This window comes from Cyanistes caeruleus, chromosome 10 (genome assembly GCF_971803275.1).
Source record: "Cyanistes caeruleus chromosome 10, bCyaCae1.hap1.1, whole genome shotgun sequence".
NCBI classification, from domain to species: domain Eukaryota; kingdom Metazoa; phylum Chordata; class Aves; order Passeriformes; family Paridae; genus Cyanistes; species Cyanistes caeruleus.
In genome coordinates, this window is record NC_141710.1 from 5134680 (window position 1) to 5155951 (window position 21272).

The following is a 21272-nucleotide window of genomic DNA, read 5'->3' on the forward strand; positions in this document are numbered from 1 at the left end:
GGAAGAATTCCAGGAGCTCCTACCCGGGATGCATCTTTCCAGCTGAGCTGTCTCTGTGAGGATATTGAGGAAACAGGGAGAGGTTTTGGGGGGTTTTTTTTGGGTTTAGGCAGAGCCACACCAGGGCAGTGTTCCAGAGCTTTGCACTCCCCATCCTCTGTGTCTGGTTATCTTCTAGCCAAAGATTTTCAATGCTCAGGTCAAAAGAGGAACAGCACAATTTTCCAAAGCAGGGACTGGGAGGAATTCCTGGGTTTAATGGAATACTCTGCTAGGAATCAGCAACGGGAGGATTTTTTCAGTCATGAAAAAAAGCAATTCCCAGACTTGAGGAAAGGGAGTCTTTTCTGTCTGTCCTCCTCAGCATTGTGGTTTTGGAGTTCGGGATTTCTGGATATTGCTCATGAGGTGTTTGGCTTCTACTGAGCAGGAGAGGGCTCTGCTTTTCCTTCAGCTCAGCCTTTTGCATCTCCTGGATACCTGGAGAGATTTCCAAGGCCCATTTAAAGTACAGAGAGCTGATAAGTGTCACTCTTAGAACACACTGCCTTCTCCAGGAGGTCCTGTGAAAGCCAGCTCAGCTGCCAGGGGAACCCACTGGTGCTGTCTTCCCGCATTTCCAGGCCAGGTATCCTGCAGAGAACCAGAGCATCAACAGTGACAACTTGTGACAGGCTGTGATTTGTTGTAAAGAAAGGTGCAAATACCCTTAAACACCTCAAAAGGCTGGAACACAGACGTCCTGTGGGATGTGGCCCTGTGGCAGGTGGCACTGTCTGCTACTGGTGGTTACTGGGCAAAGTCCCAGGAGGAAGTTAGGAATACCCAAAATTCCAGGTCTCAGGGGACATCCAGCTCCAGGTAGCACCTGCAGAGCACAGTGGGATGTTCCCTCCCTCTCATTTATGCATTTCCCTGCCTTGGGCCGCCTGGGAAGTGATGAGCCATGACAATTCCCACCTCCCCAGGAGCTCCTTGCACCTTCTCCTCACCTCATCAGCCAAACCACGGGTGTCCTCCCCTCTCCTCAGGCCTGCGGGGTGGATTCCCACTTCCCAAGGGAAGGCTGGATCTGTGCAGATGGGCTTTCATTTGGCTTTATACCTGAGCTAGACTAGTCTCAGCAGAGCCACAGGTCTGTACCCCATCTGGGGAGCTTCCCAGTGCTGCAGATCCTTAGGAAAATGAAATTATTAATGGCTTTGCAGCAGGTTGTGTTCAGCAGCCCTGATGGTGCCATGTATTTTAGATTGTCTACTGAACACCTGAATTTTAGCTAAAATTTCTGCTTTAATTATGGTGAGGTTATCACCCTGCTGTAAAGGTCTTTGAGCTTTCCCTGAAGCATCTGGCTGGGACTGGGTGGAGTTTTCCAGGCTCTTTCCAACACCCATGAGGAGCACAGGGCAGAAAACAAATTGTTATATGCATATTGACAAACAACCCTGTTAGAAATTCATCTTGGTAATTCCTAGGTGTCAGCACTCCTTGTATTTAAAAGAAAAAAGACATCCTTTCTCTCATTTGAGTGTTGTTTTAGCCCTGTTTTCTGCAATTTTTTATTTAAAGAAGGGTTGGATGGGTTTGAAGGAGCACATCTGGTTTGGGGTATCCAGGCTGCTGAGGGATGCTGTTGGAGCAGTTTGTAAGTGCACACACCCAAAAACAAACCTTAGGGTGGGTTAGTCCATGGCATTCCCGGCCATTCCCAGCCCACACAGCTCATGGCTGCTTGCCCAAGCTGTGCAGGAGGACACAGGGGCCAGCTCATGCCTTTTCCTCCCCTCCCCTTTCTGGAAGGAGCAGATGTCCTGTGGAGAGGAAGGTCTGGACAAGGGGATGGGCACCTCTGGAGTGTGGAGGGTGTCAGATGCACTCAACCTCCTCAACCCAACCAGCAGTACCCTGGTACAGGCTCCAAAGGGGGCTGAGAATTCCTTCAGGAAGGCCCCAGAGGGGGAGAAAGACCCAGAGAATATTGGTGCTTATGAGCTTGGATCCCCAATCCTGTAACACATTAATTAACACATTACCATTAACACAGCAACAGCGGTGGCTTTTCCAAGATCTGTTTCTCAAGGAGCAAAGAACCTCATGGGTTCAAGGAGTCTCATGCACACCCTTCCCACTGTGTCCAATCTGGCTACCAGCCAACCACTTTATCCCACAGTTTTGGCCATCTGGGTGAGCCCTCATGGGCTCTGCTGGGCAGCGTGGCCAGGATCTCCCCTTGAGATGGGACATTCCTGGTTGCTCCTTGAGGCTGAGACCTGACTATTAATGACAGGTCTTTGGATGAGCCTAATTCCATTTCTCTCCACTTTGCAGCTCACTGCACACCAGTGACTCTCCTCTGGAGCTGGGATACCTCTCAAGGTTTGAGATTCCTGACCTGGACTGAGAAATCCTTCCTTACCCCAGGCAAAGAGGTTCCCTACTCCCAGATCCGTGGTTAGCTGCTCGTAGCAGGTGGCTCAGTGCCACAGAAATCCACGCAGTTCATTCCTGTAGACCTAAACTCTTGTCCAAGTCTGAACTAAGACTGGGTTTAGCCGTGTTTTAGCTCCATCAGGAGTTTAGAAAGCGAGAGGTTCTACTCTGAACCCCATGGCTCAGTGGGAGGGTCTCTTTACCCTTTTGCATCTCCAGACTCTCTGTAAATCATTTCAGCTCCATTCTACATCAATTTTATCCATGCAGCAAGTAATGGAGCATCTTTGTCATTGCGCTTTGTTGTATTTTTATAAATTGATATTAAAAGTATTTCTGCTAACAATGCTGATTCTTTGAGTAACCCTAAATCCCTCATTCATGACAGAGGGAGGGCTGGTCCTTCCCACTCCCACCCAAACAACCCAACCCAGGCCAGCAGGAAGGAACAGCTTTAACTGGAAACATCCCCAGCTCTGCTGTGCAGAGGGTTGCTAATTCTGGGGGAGCTCGTGCAACAAATAACAGGTTCCTTCTCTTTTTTTCCCTTTTTAACTGGAAACTTAGGAGCAACAGGTCGGTGTTTCTCCTCACATATGCCTCCCATCGTTGCCTTTTGTTGTTTTGGCTGCAGCTTTCCTCGCAGGGCCCCGCGAGCTCACCGAGCAGCAGATGGCCTCCTCCTTGCTTCATTTCCAGCCCTCAGTTTTTCCCACACTAAACCAGACTTTTTCAGGCACTACTAATCCCCTGTGCCTGTCACTGCTGGAGAAAAGCATTAATAACTCCAGTTATCCTGGAAATATCTGTCACCCACATTTGTTTTGCGTTTCCCTTTGGGTAATCATGCTCCAGATCTAATTACTGCCGAAATTTCTTTTGCTCCGATGAGCAGCGTTTTGGGTTCCCTCTCCGGCTGGGTGGAAGTTTAACTCGGCCGATGGGGGGAGATCTGTGTTGATTTACACCAGCTGAGGAGCCGCTGCTCCACGTCTTCATTCCGTGTGTGGCTCGGGGCTGTGGGGATGGCAGTGATGGATGGCTTCAAAAACCATGGGAGCTGTGCTGATGCAGGGAAGTCCAGGAAAAGCAGGGGCAGGCTTCAGCTGGGATGGGTGAATTGAGGATGAGCTGCTGGGAGAGCAAAGAGAAAGGAAAAAGGGTTTTCATCCTCTCCTGCAGGTGCAGGGAGCCAGAGCCAGCCGAGTGACAGCAGTGGCAGGTCCTATGCCATGGGCTCGGTGGCACAGGGCCAGGGTGTCTCCCACTGTCACACACATCAGCGAGGGTGCCATTCGGGAGCCACCCTGACAAGGACAGAGACAGAGCTGGCTGGGTTTTCCTCCTCCTCCTCCTCCTCCTCCTCCTCCTTGGCTGACTCACATCAGGGCTGAGCTTTGGGGATGCGCAGGAGAGCAGATGGCGAATCCCTGGGTCCCTGCGGGAAGGGAGCGCCGGCTGCCCAGCGGCTCTCCCGCCTTCCCAAAGGTTTCCATTCAGGTTTTATGGATCAGCAGTGACACAGCGTGAGGAGCCAGCTCCTCCCCAGCCTGCCACAAACAGGGACCAGTGGCACCATCCCATGGGAGCGTCCTGGTACCCCCAGCTCGGGAACAGCCAGCACTGGGGGAACTGGTCAGACTGGGAGAATGGAACCTCACACTAAATCTCTGTATAACTCCACACTGAATAAAGGGGTGCAAAGGGATCTCCCAGGACAGAGGTCACTGGGGAATATGGGGATCAGGCAGGGAAGGAGGGAGCAGGGCTGGGAAGGTGGCAGGGCCAGGGTGGTTCTGGCTTTACTCATAATTCACTCACACAGCTGGGACCAGGATGGCCCCAGGAGCAGAGCAAGTGGGACTATTGGGAATGGCCATGGAAAAGCCCAGGATAAGCACAGGTTATGGCTCCTAACAGGGAGAAGTGGGACAAGGAGCACACACATGATCACAAGCCCCCAGTTATCCCACGGGGAGCGGGACTGATGGCACCATGAGATCCTTGAAGGGATTCAGGGACAGGACACCAATCCTGGAACTGGGGCTGTGAGTCTGCAACCAGCACGTGAAGCAATCTTAAATCAATGGATTTGGGATCTTCCCTGGCTTAGCTTTAGCAGCTGAGGCCATGGAAGAGAACTGATGTGCTAGACAAAGCTCAACAAACCACTTTCACCTACAGAGAGGCAGAAAAAATTGATATGTTAACCACAAAAAGAAAGAGGGAAGGATTGGGTTTTGCTTGGTTTGCTCCCCAGCAGTATCCAGGACATGAACAGAGAGAAAGGGGCTGTTAAAAAATGCAAGGAATGGGGAAACAAAGGAGAGACAAGATGTCTTTCCTTTTTTCCTTAATTAATCTTGGGAGGTGATGACAGCAGAGGATGAGGAATGGGAAGTAAATGCTCTGCTAACAGCCTTTCATAGAGATCCCTGCGTTTGACAAATGAGCTCAAAGCCACAGGCCTGGAAACGGAGCTCTGCCAGCACATCAGGGAGAATCCAGTGGTCAGAGGCTTGGAGCAAAGGGTTGGGAGGGGAAAACCACTCAGATCCCTGCCTGCTTGGGACTTACTCAAATATATGCTTTGCTGGTGCCTTTGCTGCATGTCTCAGGGCTGCCTCTGCTCCAGCTGCCCCCCTTGTGCCACAGGACGTGCCTTTAATTGGAATTTTAGCAGCCAGGGCCCATGGATCTGACCAAAACTTCAGTGCTCCACCACTAGTGCTGGATCCAGGATCTATCATGTACCTTCCATGTTTTTATTTTATGGCTCCAGAAAAACTTCTTGATTGTTTTTTGTGCCTTTAGAGGCACAAATTCCAGCCCACATCAGAGAGGGATCCCAGGCTGCATCAGAGAGGTCTCATGAGGATAAATGTAGGAATTTGGGAATATATTAAAGGTGGACAGCAGCAATAGCAACCTGTATTATAAATGTATTTATAACAGGAATGAAATTTAAGATAATGGACTGGACTGGACTGGACTAGAATAGAATAGAATAGAATAGAATAGAATAGAATAGAATAGATTAGAATAGAATAGAATAGAATAGAATAGAATAGAATAGAATAGAATAGAATAGAATAGAATAGAATAGAATAAGAATAATTAAAAGGCTTTTTTAACACAATAATCCTGCATTTGGGAGGGATTGTCTTTTAATTTGGTCATCATTGTATTTCTGTATTTTGATTCCAAGACCTGAACAGAATTTTGGGTTTTTTTTTTTGCTTGGATTCTGATTATCCCTCAGTAAATTTGGGCTGGGGCTGGAGCTGGCAGTGATCACCTGAGAGCAGCTGGATACACGGAGCTGTTATTCCCCTGGGACAATCCCAGCTATAAACTTTATTGCCCTATAAAGAGGAACCTGCAACATCACAGGCTTTTCAGGGATCAATAAAATCAACGTTAACTAAATTGTCAGCAGTCACTTTCCCCTCCCCCAGCTTGCTCTGCTGTTCTGTTCCAATTAGGCTAAATTGGGACTCTGGATTTTGGGTGGAAGCCAAACTGTCAATCCCATAATCGGCTATGAACAATGTAAGCAATGTCTGTCTAATCTGTAAACGACCAGCTCGTCTGAGAGGCTCCTGTAATGATGCTAAAACAACCATTGGATTGGGAATTATTCATGTCTGGAAAGAGGTGGGGGGGGGGGGAAAAATTCCCCTTTGGGAACTGTTGCCCATAAAATCCCAGAATGATTTGGGTTAGAAGAGACCTTAAATACAGTTTTGTTCCACCCCCTGCCATGGCAGGGACACCTTCCACTGTGCCAGGTTGCTCCAAGCCCATCCAACCTGGTTCTGGCAGTTTAAGGGGCTTCAAAGCCCACTGCAACCTCTTCTCTCAAGGGTAAATGGGAAGAAAATGTGGAGGGGGAAAGGGGAAAGCTCAAGGTGGGATGGATTTCAGATGTTTATAGGGACACAGCTTGGTGCCTCGTACTCTGTAAATGGGGTGGGGGCAGAGCTGGGGCACCCAGGGGCTGCTTGGCATCAGGTGTGGATGAAGTACCTGGGATAAATCCTTCATTCCTCATGAGGAATGTGTCAGCCACCAGAATATTCAAGTGGAGCCAGCCAAAAATTCCCTGCAGAGACGGAGCTGCCGGACACACACACGGATCCGCCACAACCGAGGCATCACTTGCCGGGTGTGAAAAGAGGCTGTGAAATGCAAACATCTCCCGAGGAATGAGAGCTCTGCTGGCCAGGGGCAGAGGGAAACGGGGCAGGAAAACCAAGGAAATCCCACTGGCTCTGAGGTGTCTCCGTGGCAAGGCCGTGTGTCTGCAAACCGAGCAGCAAAACGAGCCTGGTGGAGATCACGGGAGCTGCCTGGCACGAGGGTAGGGCCAGAAACACAATTTTGGGCGATTTTGGAGGAAATTCCACAATGTGAGAGAGCTGAGGTCTGAGCATCCACAGAGTCAGTGGGAATGGGAGGCTGAGTTTTTGGGAAGAAGGCCTGATTTTTCCCCACTCACTGCATGTGAAATTCCAGAAGAGGTTCCCAAATCCTAAATCCATCATTTCCCCTGGTACACATCTCAAAGGCTCTGCCTGCTCTAATGCCTTTCCTCATCTCCAGCAGCACAGGTAAGAATAGCAATGATAAAAAATTAAAAGCTACAATAAACATTATTGATGCCATCCCTAACGAGGCAGAGGGAGAGAAGGAAGAGGAGAGGATGCTGAGGTGATAAATATGGTGTGTCAGCCATAAATTACAGCCATCATTAGGCTCCTACAGTGGGGCCTGACAAATTGTTTTGGGGAAGTACAAGCTGAGCTGCACCTTCCAGTCTCAGCTATTCCGAGGCTGCACCTTAAAAAAAAAATCGATCCAATCGATTCTGTATCAATCTGAGATACAGCTGGAATTGTGCTGGTATTGCTCCAGACCTGCTGGACTCCTTGGGAAGGATGAGGGCTGTTTGCAGTGGCACTGGGCTGGATCTGATGGAGTAAGGGAAGGGAAAGGCTGCAGGGCTTGCTGCAGGTCCCCAGCTGGTTTTGCAGGCTGCCATCACCCTGCTCACTTCTCCCTGTTCCAGGATTTTCTCTGCTTTTTTCTCCTAAAGGATGGGCTTTTCTGTGGTTGGATAGGGATGATGCCCAGCTGGGCCCATCCAGGAGAGTCTCAGCACCCAAATCTGAGGGGGTAGGAGCTGTCTCAGGTGGTGCTGTGGTGATGAAGGGGCAGCAGCTGGTCCTATAATTCCCAATTCCGATGGCTGGATGGCTGGTTGTGACCCCCTGCTCCCCAGCCATGGTGGTACAGGATGTGCACCCACCTCCTCCAGAGTTTTTTGTAATTCCAGAGGATGCCAACCCCTTCTTCCCAAGCTGATCCTTGTCCCTGGCCTACAGCTGAACTCAGGGCTGTGCACACAGATGACTGTGGATTTTCATCTTCCAGCTCTCCATGCTCTCCTTCCCCAGCTCTGAATTTCACCCAGCCCCAACCTTTCCCACCCCTGCAGCTCCCAGGTGTTTTGTGTGGAGCAATGACTCCTGCACAACCAAAAGCACTCCAGGATTGCCTCCACCCCACACCTTACAGACCTCAACTTGCAGGAATACAGAGAAGGGGGAAAATCTGCTGGTGCTGGTGTGGTCTTTACAGAAGCTGTTCATCCCAGGGCTCTTCCCAACAGGCCTCGAATGAGATTCCTGCAGTGGATGATTTGTTTTGTCCTTCTCCTGCTGGCTCAGATTAATCTCTGCTCCTGAAGTAGTGGTGTCATTTCTCGGAGACGTACGGCGGCAGGAATCACAGAGCCCCATAAATTGGAGGCAATTCTGGATCCATCCATCTTCCTTCCCACTCTCCATCCCCACTCCTCTCCTCAGGGCAAGGGCAGGCCCTGCAGGCTTTGCTGCAGCCACTGCTTTGTGGACTAATAAATATTAAAAACCCCTCAGGATGGGAGAGGTTGGAACCACAGAGGGATTCTGGTGCTCCAGAGCAATTTGCTTTCTGCTGCTTTCCTTCCTTGTGCTTGGCTGAAGGAGCAGGATTGTGATCCTTGGTGAAATGCCACATTCCTATATTTTTTTCCCCTGTGGCAGGCTCTTTTGGGAAAAAAACCCAAAATAAACCAGTTTTGAGTATCTTGTATTGCAACAGCTGGACTGAAGGGCTGGGGTTTCAGAGGAGTGAGCAAATGCAGGGTGATGGGATTTAATTGGGATGTGGGTGTGGATGTAGGGATGGAACAGGAGCAGAGGAGCTGAGTGCAAAAATATCCTGCACAGTGGTCTCAGTCCATATAGCAGTAATATATACCTGAAATATCATATAACAAATGAGACATGACAAATGAAACAGCATTAAATCATCAAGGTTGGAAAAGACCTCCAAGATCATCAAGCCCAGCCTTCAAATCTGTGCATATATATATATATATATATATATATATATATATATATATATATGTCTGTCTTTATACACACACACAAAATGTACATATAGAAATAGATAGACAGGTAGATATATTGCCCCTGGAAACCAAATGAAAGCTTGGAGGAGCCAGGAACACCACAATTTATTATTTATGGAGCCTAGGATGTGACAAGCCATGCACAGGCCTGGCAGCTACAGCAGCCTCTCCCTTCAGGACTTCAGGAGCTTGCTCAGGCACAGACAAACTGGAGGGAGAGCCCAGAGGGCTGCAGGGAGCCACTTAAGGCTGGCTGGAGGAAGGGGATGAGGCTTTGGCACTCCCAAAAATCCAGCTGTTCCCTAAGTGCCCTGTCTGCACTCATCAGTGTAAGGCAGCATCACCCGTGGTGTCGCTCCATCATTCCCGGAGCTGCCAGATGCTGCTGTCACGGGACACCAGGAGGGTGACAGGACTTGGAGGAGGACATGTCCCCTGTGGAAAGCTGTCACCTGCATGTCCCCTCACCCAGACCAGGCAGCCACCCCCGAAAGGGTAACAAAAGGGCACCATTTCTCTGGTATTAATTCTGAAAGCTGCCTGGGCTCGGCTCAGCGCCTGCCTGTCTCTGTCTGTTTGCCTCTGCTGAGAAGATTCATTACTTTGATGGATTTGTGTAATTTTTTCAAGTGCTTCGGGTGACAAACAATAAAACACACTTCACGCTCGGCTCCGAGGGGCTGGGGGAGCGGGGGACACTGCAGAGGGGATTTCTCCCAGGAAAAGCTCATTCATCCCACAGTCTGGGCAGAGCAATTCTCCAGGTGCCAGCAGGGAGAGCCCTGCAGGGCCATGGGAATTCGGGAGCTTTCCCTGATGGGATGGAAAGGACAAGGCCATGGGTGTGAGCGGAGCTGCTGAGCATCCAAAATTCAATCCAGCCCCCCATTTCCTCAGCAGCAGAGCAAACAGATGTGGTGCTGGGATAAAGGGTTAGGACTGGGATCAGGGCATCACAGGGAAGGAGGAACATGGGAATCTATGTATAAGCCAATGCTGGTGGCTTATGGACACTGCTGAGTGTTTCCAGGAGACAAGGATTTCATTCTGAGCATGGCTCCTGAGCAGCTAATCATCTCTGCCAGGACTTCCTGGGCTCAGAAGGAATAAATTATTCCAGATTGAGCCAGACAAACCCAGTCACTCTTGGTGACAGAGGCCTAGGATTTATGTCCACAAGGATCATGGACAATGGAGGGCAGGATGGCCTTGGAAACCTCTCATCTGTGGAGATACTGGACTCAGACCAGACAAACAGCTCACTCCCGTGGCACATGTACCAGGTGAGTGGAGTGGGGACAGGGACAGGGACAGGGACAGGGACAGGGACAGGGACAGGGACAGGGACAGGGTTGGTAGCCAAGACTGTCCATGATGGTGAAACCAAGACAAGGTCAAGTTAAGTCAAGAGTTAAGTCCATGGTGGCTCTGGCTGAGGTCACTTGAATGGCATTTTTGGGTCTTAAATGTTTCATGGTGCCCTGGAGAGGTGGAGAGGAAGGGGTTGGGAAGTAGCTGGGAAGTGGCTTCCTGCAGCAGAGCCAAGAGCAAGCACATTCCTTGTGCCCCAGCCATGCCTCAGTTCCAGCTGGGATCTTCGGCTGAGTTTCCAGGTCCTGGGGTTGGTGTGGTGAAAACAGGCTGGGATATTTGTCCCATGGTTTTGGCTTGCACCCCAACTCCCCAGGCCCCAAATTAAACTCCCTGTGCAGTGCTGGGAAGTGCCCATGCTGGGATGGCTCATGGCAAAGCGATCTCCTCACAGAGCTGAGCCTGAACCAGCAAGGCTCACCCAAATCTCCTTGGCACCCCAACACAGCCCAAGAGCTCTGATGGCTGCCCACGAATCTGTGGCCATTTGGGAGGGCACTGGGGAGCTCTCATGGAATCATGGGGGCTGGGAAAGTCCTCTGGGATCATTGATTCCAACCACTAGCCCAGCACTGCCAGGTCCACCACTAAACCATGTGCCTACACAGCACATCTACAATTCCACGGGCATTCCACGGTAAGATGAAGATGGAGAGGTCAATATCTCCCAAAATCAGCCCAAGGGAAGCAGAAGAAGAATGCAGCAGGAGACTGAAGGAGAAGACACTCTTAAAAGCTCTGATGGGTGGGGGGCCACCAGCACCTTCATGAGGGAGAAGAGTCTCCATCTCCACCCGGGCTGTGAGGCTCTGAATTCCCAGAGATTATTCAGCCTTTTCCATGCAGTTGCCCAGGCATTTGTATCCAAACCATGGCACAGAGGAACATCCCAGGCACCAAAGCTGCTCAGGTCCAGAGCATCAGGCACAAGTTTGGGCAGAGCCTACAAGCAGACAAGGACAAAGTCAGGAGAGGTGTTTGCTTGGGCATCAGCCCTCATGAAGTAAAATGCAATAACTAAGGAGAGTGGGAAGGAAAGGCACTAACGGCCTGGATTTATCCAGCTTTGTGAGAAAAATCTCTGCTGCTGACCTGTGGATGAAAGTGCAGATAACTGTTTTAGTTTTCACTGGGGAGAGCCTCAATTCTCGCCTGAAAAAAACCCATTTCTGCTCTTTGGGGAATGAGCTGGGCCTTGATCTATAGCTCCAGCTCCCAAAGAGCAAATGAAACACTTTCTCTTTTCATCCACATCCCTAAAGGACTCGCCACCATGAAAAATGGGAGCAACTCCCTCGGAGGGAGATTACCAGCACAATTTGCCATCAAATCACAGACTCTGGTGACTGCTGATGGCACAGACATGGTGCCCAAAGCTGCTCCTGCCTTCGGGAGCCTTCTCCATCAGGGTGGGGTGGGAATGGAGAGGGAGGGAAGGACAAGGGGAGGAACAGATCCAGGGGGATGCAGGGAAGCAGAAAAGGAGAAGGGGAAGGGACAAAGGGGGAAAGAGGGAAAAGGGGAAAGGGGAAAGGGGAAAGGGGAAAGGGGAAAGGGGAAAGGGGAAGGGGGAAAGGGGAAAGGGGAAAGGGGAAAGGGGAAGGACACTGGGAAGAGGACGTGAAGGAGGAGAAAGGAAAAGGAGAAAGGAGAAGGAGAAAGGAGAAGGAGAAGGAGAAGGAGAAGGAGAAGGAGAAGGAGAAGGAGAAGGAGAAGGAGAAGGAGAAGGAGAAGGAGAAGGAGAAGGAGAAGGAGAAGGAGAAGGAGAAGGAGAAGGAGAAGGAGGAGAAACAGAGTTAACTGTTTGAGACAAATGCCAAAATTAGCAGCAGCACCCAGTCCAAGCTCTTCTATCCCACCCTCTTTTGACCCCAGGATCCTCCAGCAGCACTGATGCAGATTTCCAGGTTTTTCCTCTGCCCTACACCAGAATTTGCTGGGCTGGAACCCCTCAGTGGAAGATTAGTTTCGCATCTCTTTATTCCCAGAAGTCAAGAGAAGCAATGACTGTATCATGTCCAGCGCCCTTCTTTGGAAACGGGTGAGTCTGAGGGCTCAAATCCTAAAATTCCCAGTTTATTGGTGCAGTTACAGGGCATGGATTTGGCAGGAACTGAGCCCAGGCATGTGGAGGTTGCTCAGGAACAGGACACTGTCTTAAGTTGGGGCCAACACGTTTCACTCTGGAAGATTTCTGGGAAAGGCATAATGGATTTGCTAATTATTGATATTACTTAAGCGACAAGAATGAAAATTGAAGCAAAAACCTGCTTCCCAACCCCAACAATAGCAGATATTTGTCATGGCTGTCAGCCATTCAGACCTGTGCAATTTCATAGGTTTCATAAGCCCTCGTTAATTTTCTTGTTTGGAAGGATTTGCTGTTTTAATGAAACCTATTTACACCAGCGACTGCTGAAAAATCATTCATTAGCGGACAAGAACTATTGATTATTTTCCTCCAACTACTCAGCCATGTTCTAGCCAATTACTGTAACCAATAAATAAAGAAATATCAACCTTGCATTCCTGCCAGTCTCTCCAGCAGAACTTTATTCCTCTGGATAAGTCGTGGCGTGTCAGCCTCGGGGAATGCTGTGCTGGAGAAACCTCTTTTAACATTTATGTCACATTGCCATCCTCTGCAAGGAGGGAGGGGGAAAGCTCCCAGCCGAGCTTCCATATATTTACAAAAGAAAATATTTACTGGGCACACAGTGAGGTTTAGTGATGAAATAATGTGAGGCTTGAAGAAACTCCTGGCTAATGGCCAGACCTTCAACTCGAAGTTTTTTAATGCAAATATTTGGCCTGATTGGCAGAAGTCCTAAACTCTTGGAGAGGGGGATTTAGCTCACCTGACCACACAGGAAACCCAGGTTGTTCAGGGCCCCAAAACCACCCCAGCACTTCAGGCAGCCGTGCAAAGCTCAGGTTTGAGCTCAACACCTCATTTTATAAAAGCAAACCTTAAGCTTGGATTTGTCTATGAGTTTTGCCTTGTGGCTTTGCTGCTTCTTAGCTTAATGGGGAAATGTTTTATTTAAATATTATATTACAAGAGGAGCCATGGCTTTCAAACCTTGGCCATTCGCACATATTTTAATGGGCTTGGGGAGAAAAAAGAGAAATCTGTCTGCAGGTTTTTTGACAGAGCTGTAATTAAAGAGGGTTTTTCATTGAGAACATCTGTTTCTCTTGACAGATATATTCTTGTTGGGAGAAAAAGAAGTGCCTAAAAAAATAGTTTGTCAGTCTGAGCTTTTTATAGGTTTTCATCCAAGAATATTTATCTTGAGGCTTTTTTCGACAAAAAAAAAAAAAAAAAAGTTTATATTTCCTGGAAAGAGAAGAATCCCGGTCCAGGTCGAGATTCCACGAACATTTCCAGAGTGGTGGCAAACCCAAGGCCTTTGCTGAGCTGCCTCTGCCTTTCCACAGCTCCTGATGTGGGAGAAGAGAAGCTCTCGGCCTTCCCAGGCACCGTGAAAACAAATCAAATAATTCATAAAAATCATTAAAATCAAATCAGAGAGAGGAAGATGAACGACTGGGTGAAGGGGTCACACTCTCACATCCACGTGCATGCAAATAGCTCTGTGTCTGTGTATATATTTCTATAGAAAGGGGGTTTTTAAAAATTTCTTTCCAAGCTGGGAGCACTGAAAGTTCCTCCTCAATAATTTCCCTGTAGTCCTCGTTAATTCCTTAAGATTTTCCCCATCTCTTTTCAAAGCCTGAAGTTCAAAGACTCAGAAAGGAGCTGCCTCAGCACTTTCTTTTCCTCTCCTTTGAAACTTTTTCAGCAAAGTCCAATCAGGCCAATTAACTCCTTCTTTCATTTTTTCCCCCCACTCCTTGAAGGGAAAATGTGATGTGGGGTGAGCCAAGGCAGCCAGATGCAAACCCCTGGGGAATTTGCCGCTGCAGGAGATGCCCAGTTCCTTGGCAGTCGTGTCCACATGGATATGCTGACCATCCCTAACTCCTGTCCCTGCTCCTGGAGTGGGGCTGACCCCCAGGAGGAGCAGGACAAGCCCAGGACAGGGCCCTCTGCAACGGGATGAGCCCCCAGTGCTCCCCAGAGCTCTCCTGGGCAAGGCAGCACAAGGAGAAGACCTGTGGGCAAATGCTCACGTTCTCCTCCTTGTGCCTGCTGTTCTCCTTGGTTTTTCCCTTGTGGAATTGCAGGACTCCAACTGAAGCCCCTTCCCTGCTGGCACAGCAGGCTGTGCACAGCTGAGTGTTCCCCTGGCGGCTTTTCCGTCCACCGTGGGTGCCAAGAGCTCGGGAACGTCTCGCTCTCCCCACACAAGGCACAACAATCAATCACAGGACGGGAGGCAAAGATTCCCCCTGGAAATTCCCTCGGGATGTGGATATCCTGGAGTCTGAACGCTTCTTCACTCCATCACCCCGGGCATTAATGCAAAGTGCGGGCAGTAATTACAGCAGGCAATAAAGTTCAGTAATTGTAGGGACCGTGTGTGTTTATAATGCAACAGCACCCAGGGAGCCCTTGTGGGGTTTTTGTGTGAGTGGCTGGGAAAAGGCCCAGGGAATCCCCATAAAACATAAAATAAAATCCAAATACATAAAGGTCAGGGTAGTAAATATAAATATAAGCATCACATCCCTTTAAATATTTATCATTAGTGACGTTTTCATTACAGGAGGGCTGGGATTTACTGACTCTGTAGCAGTCGTGGGCACGGCAGGCCCAGTCTTGGCTCAAGGCCACGCAGGAAGCGAAAAAAGGCTTGGAAATGGGATGGAAATACATTTAAAATGGGGGTGTGTGGGTTATGGGCATTGTTCTGCTGTTTTTGAAGCAGCTTTGGCTTAGAGGGAGTTAACTGAAGGTGCTCCCTGCTGCCCAGGGTAACTCCTGGGGTGGCCCAGGGCACTAGGATATCCCAAAGGAAAAGGGATTTGGGGTCACAGAATAGGAACATCCCTTCTCCTGCCCCTTGCTGGTCACTGCCCCCTTCACACAGTGGGACCTGACCTGAAAAATGAAATCAGAACCCGAAGGGGCTTTTGCAACGGTCGGAACAAAGCCACGACTCTGACAAGGAAAGAAATGGGACTGTAAAACGAGATTAAAAGTAGGTGGTGTGCATTTCCATTTAAATACCCTGTGCACACTAAAAATCCCTCCTTATCTGTGAAAGGAAAAGTTTCCCCACAGAGAGAGCCCCATCCTGGGAACGTCACCACCAAGAAAACTCCGTTCCTATGGCAAACACCACTGTGTGAGAGACCCTCAGCACCAGGGAAGGAAAACCACTGGTCCCAGCTGAGAAAACTCCCAGAGAAGAAACCCTCCCCTTCAGGGTGGCTCTTGAGAAGAGTTCTGACCCTCTGCCTAAGAGCCAATTCATCGATGCACTTCATCTGCTCCTCCCCTCTGTGCCTTAATTATCACATTTTCCTTGTAAGGAAGTGGAGCAGGGAGATGGGGAGGTGACTGTGGCAGTGATGATGGAGGGCTGGAGTTTTCAGACCAGCAATGACACACAAGGTGTGGGTGATTCCTCTTCAGGAAATGCTGTCTCCCCCAGAGAAAGCACTCGTTCCATAGTCAGGGTGGGTCTCAGTGTGCACCAATCCCATTGGGAAGAGCACCCCTGGATGCTGGGAAGAGCAGGGCGTGGAACAGGCCCCAGTGCTGCAGAGCAAAGGCAGGTGAGTGTACATAAATGTACACATCCATAGATACTCCCCAGGCTTCCCTCTGGCCCCACTCGTGGCTTCCCTGGGATAAACCCCAGCTCCTCTGGCAAGGGACCTGTATTTTGTTGCTCTTTTTTTCTGGACAAATCCCAAGTATTGATCAGATTCACACTCCCAGGTCTCCTGTAAGAGGGAGGAGTGATGGAGACAGAAATGTGCTTGCACAGGGCTCATTTCCAAACCAGCTCTTCATGTTCTCCTGCAGCACAGCCTTGGCCTCTCCATCCCCTGTCCCACTCATCCCACCCCTTGCTCTGGGGTCTGGGAGCCAGGGAGCCATCCAACCCTTCAGCAGCCCTCAGAGAGAAATCCCAGGGAGCCAGCAGAGGCTCCCTTGGCTGCAGAACCTGCATTTCCACCCCCCTCTCCTCCTCTGTGTCCTTCTCAACTCTGGCACCTCTGTCCTTTCATTGTCCTCTCTGGGGGCTTTTGTGGAGGAGCCCCAGACCAGCAGATCTCTGTGTGTGCAGGGCCCTCCCCCTCAGCAGATGTTATTAACCTTGGTTCCTGCACTGTCCCTGGCCCAGGGGGAGTGCTGACCTTGGGCAGCACCCACAGAGGTGCTCATGGCCACAGCCACACAATTGTGTCCCAAGCCACCATCCCTCAGGGAAAAGGGCAGTTTTGCCATGTTGCTGAATTTGAGGGAACCTGAAGCCAGCACATCCATGTGACAGGAAAGGTGGGACACTTTCCCCACAACAGGCAGAGCTGGATGGTGGAGCCAAGGCTGGGAGGACTGAGGAGGAGTCTGAGATGTGCCCAAGATCCTTGATTTTCTGTCTAAAGGCATAGAGGGAAGGAATGAACAAGGGATCTGAATGGAAGAGGCTCACTGGCCTGGATGTCATCAGAGGTCCCCCCCCCATTTCATCTTCAACAGAACTGGGGAAGGGGCTGGAGCACCAGGAGAGGCTGAGGGAGCTGGGAAAGGGGCTCAGCCTGGAGAAAAGGAGGCTCAGGGGGGACCTTCTGGCTCTGCACAGCTCCCTGACAGGAGGGGACAGCTGGGGAAGAAGGGGGGTATCGGGCTCTGCTCCTAGGGGACAAGGGACAAGATGAGAAGAGACAGCCTCAAGAGGTTTAGACTGAAAATTACAGAAAATTTCTTCATTTAAAGGGTTGTCCAGAACTGCAGCAGGCTCATCATAGGACAGTGTTGGAGTCACCACCCCTGGAAGTGTTCCAGACCAGGTTCAGTGGGGCTTGGAGCAACTTGGGATAGTGGAAGGTGTCCCTGCCCATGGCAGGGGGTGGGACTGGACAGGTTTTAAGGTCTCTTCCAACCCAAACCAGTCTGGGTTCCTATGAAAGGGCTGGGAACTGCCTGGTGCCTCCACAGATGTTGCTGCGGGAAGTTTTCCCATTCCTGGGACCGGTAGTGGTAAGGAAGGAGTTAACTGATAGTAGTAAGGAAGGAGTTAACTCTGCTTTGGGAGGGCTGGGACACACAACTCCATGGTCCCTTTCAGCCTTATTTTTCCCTAATTCATCTGATCACCTATGCAGCACCACTTTAGGATGCTCTAAGCTTTCTCCTGCTGGCTCCTTCTCTACCCGTGGCCTGCTGAGCCAAGGTAGGCGGGCCTGGAAATTTGCCTCACGCTTTTTAGGAAGCGCATTCCTCAAAAAAATAAAAGTGAAAATAATTTGGCCTAGAAACTTCAGCTGTGATTTAGTACCTTGCCCATAGCAAAGAGCGTTGCCCCCAGAGAGACTGGGGATCTTCCATTATTAACAGCAGGATGTGCCCGTGCCGGGAATCTGCGTGGCAGCAGCAGCAGCAGGCACAGCTCAGGGCTGGCTCTGGAATTGGAATAATTATGCTGGGGCCCTGAGACCAGTGTTTGGTCTCCCTGTGTCCCCTCGCTGAGGTGACATCTGTAGCAGTGACCTGGGGGTGTCACACGACTGGAATTGCTGAAGGAATGGGGAAAAGGGTGCTGGGAAAGCGGCTGTGGGCACAGCTAGGCAGGTTTTGTCTGGAAAGGGGATAAGAAGCCAAAACAGCAGGATGCTGCAACAAATGATAAAGTCAGAAACTCGAGGAAAAGATGTTTCAGGTCTCGGCAGGCACCAGGGTCTGCTGGAGAGGTGGCCAAGGACAGAGATGTCATTGCCCAGAGAGGTTTTGGACTCTTCATCCCTGGAAGTGTCCAAGGCCAGGTTGGATGGAGCTTGGAGCAATCTGAAACAGTGGAAGGTGTCCCTGCCCTGATGAACTTTAAGGTCCCTTCCAGCCCAAACCAATGTGGGATTCTACAATTCCGTGATCCTGTGGTTCTATGACATAACAAAGATTTCAGGCCTCAGGTGTCCCCTTGGAGAAGCGTTGTCCCAGCTTCAGCTGGGCTCTGGGACAAGCACTGAGCTCATCAAAACCCATGGCAAAGGAAGGCAGGACATTTCTGCATTTCTCCCTTCCTCACACCTTGTGTGACCTCCCTGTAAAGCTGCTGGTGACAGTGACATCATGTCCTCCCCACGCTGTCTTGGAACCTGAAGGTCAGAGAAACTTCCCAAACCCTACAGGATGAGCTCTCATCCCCTTTCCTGGATGCCTTTGCTGGTGAGCTGCTCTGCCTTGATGGATTTTTGGTGTCCCCAGCAGCCTTATCAGCAGTGGGCCAGCCCTCCTGCTCTCCCCCAGTCCAGCCCTGCTTTCCTGCCTTCCTCCTCCTGCCCCCCAAGCTCCCACTGTCCTCTCCAGTTGGTTTTCCTTTCACCTCCTGGAAGACACCAGTACTCAGAGCACAGCAGCATCCCTGCCTTCCCTATCTCCCATTCCAGTGCTGCATTCCCTCCATCCCCATCTCTCCACAATTTCACTCCCAGCTTTATTTGGAGCTCTGCCTTCTCCTCCCTCCCTCTCAGTAAAGTGTCTTAACAAGCTCAAGCCTTGCTTTGTGTTAAATCAAAGCCTGTGCAGCGTGTGAGGGCTCAGCCAAACCCCGTTTCGATGGTGCCCTGCCCATTCACATCAGACCAAGCCTATGGAGGTAATTTACTGCAGATAGGAGCTGGGAGCAGAGGGCAGCTCATTAGTGTCTGGCGTTATTATTATTATTATTATTATTATTATTATTGGACTAAAACAGAACATCTCTTTCATTTATTTCTATTCCTGGCGAATGCAAATGGGAGATCCAAATCAGAAACCCCGCCCATTCCAGGCCTTGCGGGTCACCGTGGATTTCAGGAGGGAGGAAAAACTGAGGAACAAGAACACGCCAAGAGCCTGAAACCTCACAGAGGCAACAATTTAGAGGATTTCAAAGGCTGTTTCCGTAAGCCTTTGGGGACTCCAATGGAGCATATTGATTAAACTTCGGAAGCAGCTAAAAGCGGCTCCACCATGGCTAATTAATACAGCGATGCCCCGATGCCCCTGTTCTTGTTTTACCAAGCTGCAGCCTGTCAAATCAATTAATATTCACCGCCCTGATGAAAGCAAAACCCTGCTTATCGTTTGCTAAAGGGATCGATGCGTTGACTCCCTCAATATGGTGAAGTGACCTGTCCTGTGGGGTTCAATGGGGTGTGCTGCAGGTGCTTTTGGGGTGACACCAGATGAGAAAACCCATCAAGCCCCCTGTTCTGACTCTCTAATGCAAACAGGGTTTCTGACTGACATTTCCTGTGCAGCTGGTTCTCTGTGGATTCTTGGACAGTGACAATTCAAGGTGATTATTCCCTATTTCAATGGACCTGTGCTTACAGGATGGTATTTAGGATGTGGGATTGTGGGGTGCACCCTGTGCAGGGCCAGGAGCTGGGCTCAATCCTGATGGATCCCTTCCAGCTCAGGAAATTCTGGGATTTCGTGATTTTACACCCAATGCATTTCCTCCCCTGCACCAGGAAAATAATTTTCCCACCTTTTCACCTGTCCAGTGGAGCTCGTGGCTGCTGCTGTCTGTCACTGGACACCACTTCAGAGCTGGTCTAATGCTGACAGTGTGGGGACTGCAAAATACCCTAAAATGTGGCTTTTGTCATCCCAAGCCTCCTTAAACTGAAGATCAAACCTGGTTTGATGATATCTTTTGTGATGATGTCTCTCTTGAGCCCACCCTGGAGAAGTCTCCACGAGACCTTCTGGGGGATCTTTAGGCAGCCCTGTATTTATTCACAGCTTCTTTTAGGGTTAAGGAGCCAGATTTGACCCTTCTGGCTCATCAGAGAAGGAAAATTCCTGGGAAAGGAGTGGTTCCAGGCAGAGTGCAGATCAGCTGGGTGCTGTGCCAGCCAGGGTGACACCAGGAGCAGGAGCCTGCCCTTGCTGTGACACCAGGTGCTTTGGGGAGTCTTTGGTAGCTCCCAGGATAACTTCTGACTTCCAAAGGGAAGGCAAAGGGATGTGCTTTGCTTTGCATAAGGCATCAGCTTTGATTTTGGGCAAGTTTTTGGCACCTCTCAATAAAGTGCCGTGATCTGTTTACTGAATTTTAATTGTATGTGCCTTGGAAAAAAAAAAAAAGAAAGAAGGAGAAAAAGGAGGGAAACAGTTGAACAAAATAATTTCAGCAACATCTGCTGCCTTTCTGAAATATTTCACAAAAGGCCTACAGAGATCAAATATTTTCCTCTAATTAGAGCTCTTTCCTCAGAGCAGCTCCCTTGGATACAAAAATATCTCCACAGCCCCCTGGCTGCCCAGAGATCCTCCTGGGACCCTCTGCAGCACAGACAAACACCCAGCTCTCCTTTGGGGCATCCTTGGAACAAATACACAGCTTTTCCAGCAGGGAAAGCTTGGTCTATTCCTCCCTTCATCACACCATGATCTCTCACTTGCCACCTGGTTTCAGAATCATGGAACAATTGAGGTTGGAAAACCTTCAAGTCCAAGCATCAGCCCAGCACTGCCAAGGCCATCACTGACACATGTCCCCTACAGCCACATCCGTGTGGCTTTTAAACACTTCCAGGAATGGTGATTCCACCACTGCCCTGGGCAGCTGTGCCAGGACTGTGGACTACCCTTTCAGTGAAGAAATTTCCCCAGTATTCAACCTGAACCTCCCCTGGCACAACTTGAGGTCGTTTTGTCTTGTCCTGCCCCTTGTTCCCTAGGAGCATCTTCTGTGTCTAACATGACACCAATCAAATTAGTTCATTATTAGCTTTAATTTAGTTATTACATATAGTTGTTGGCATCATTATAAAACCTATAAGGACAAAAAAAAAAACAAGTTGAGAACTTTGGACCAGAAGTTGGGTGGTTATGCCAAGGAATGCTCCCAGGTGGAGCTGGGCATGTTTCATGCTGGAA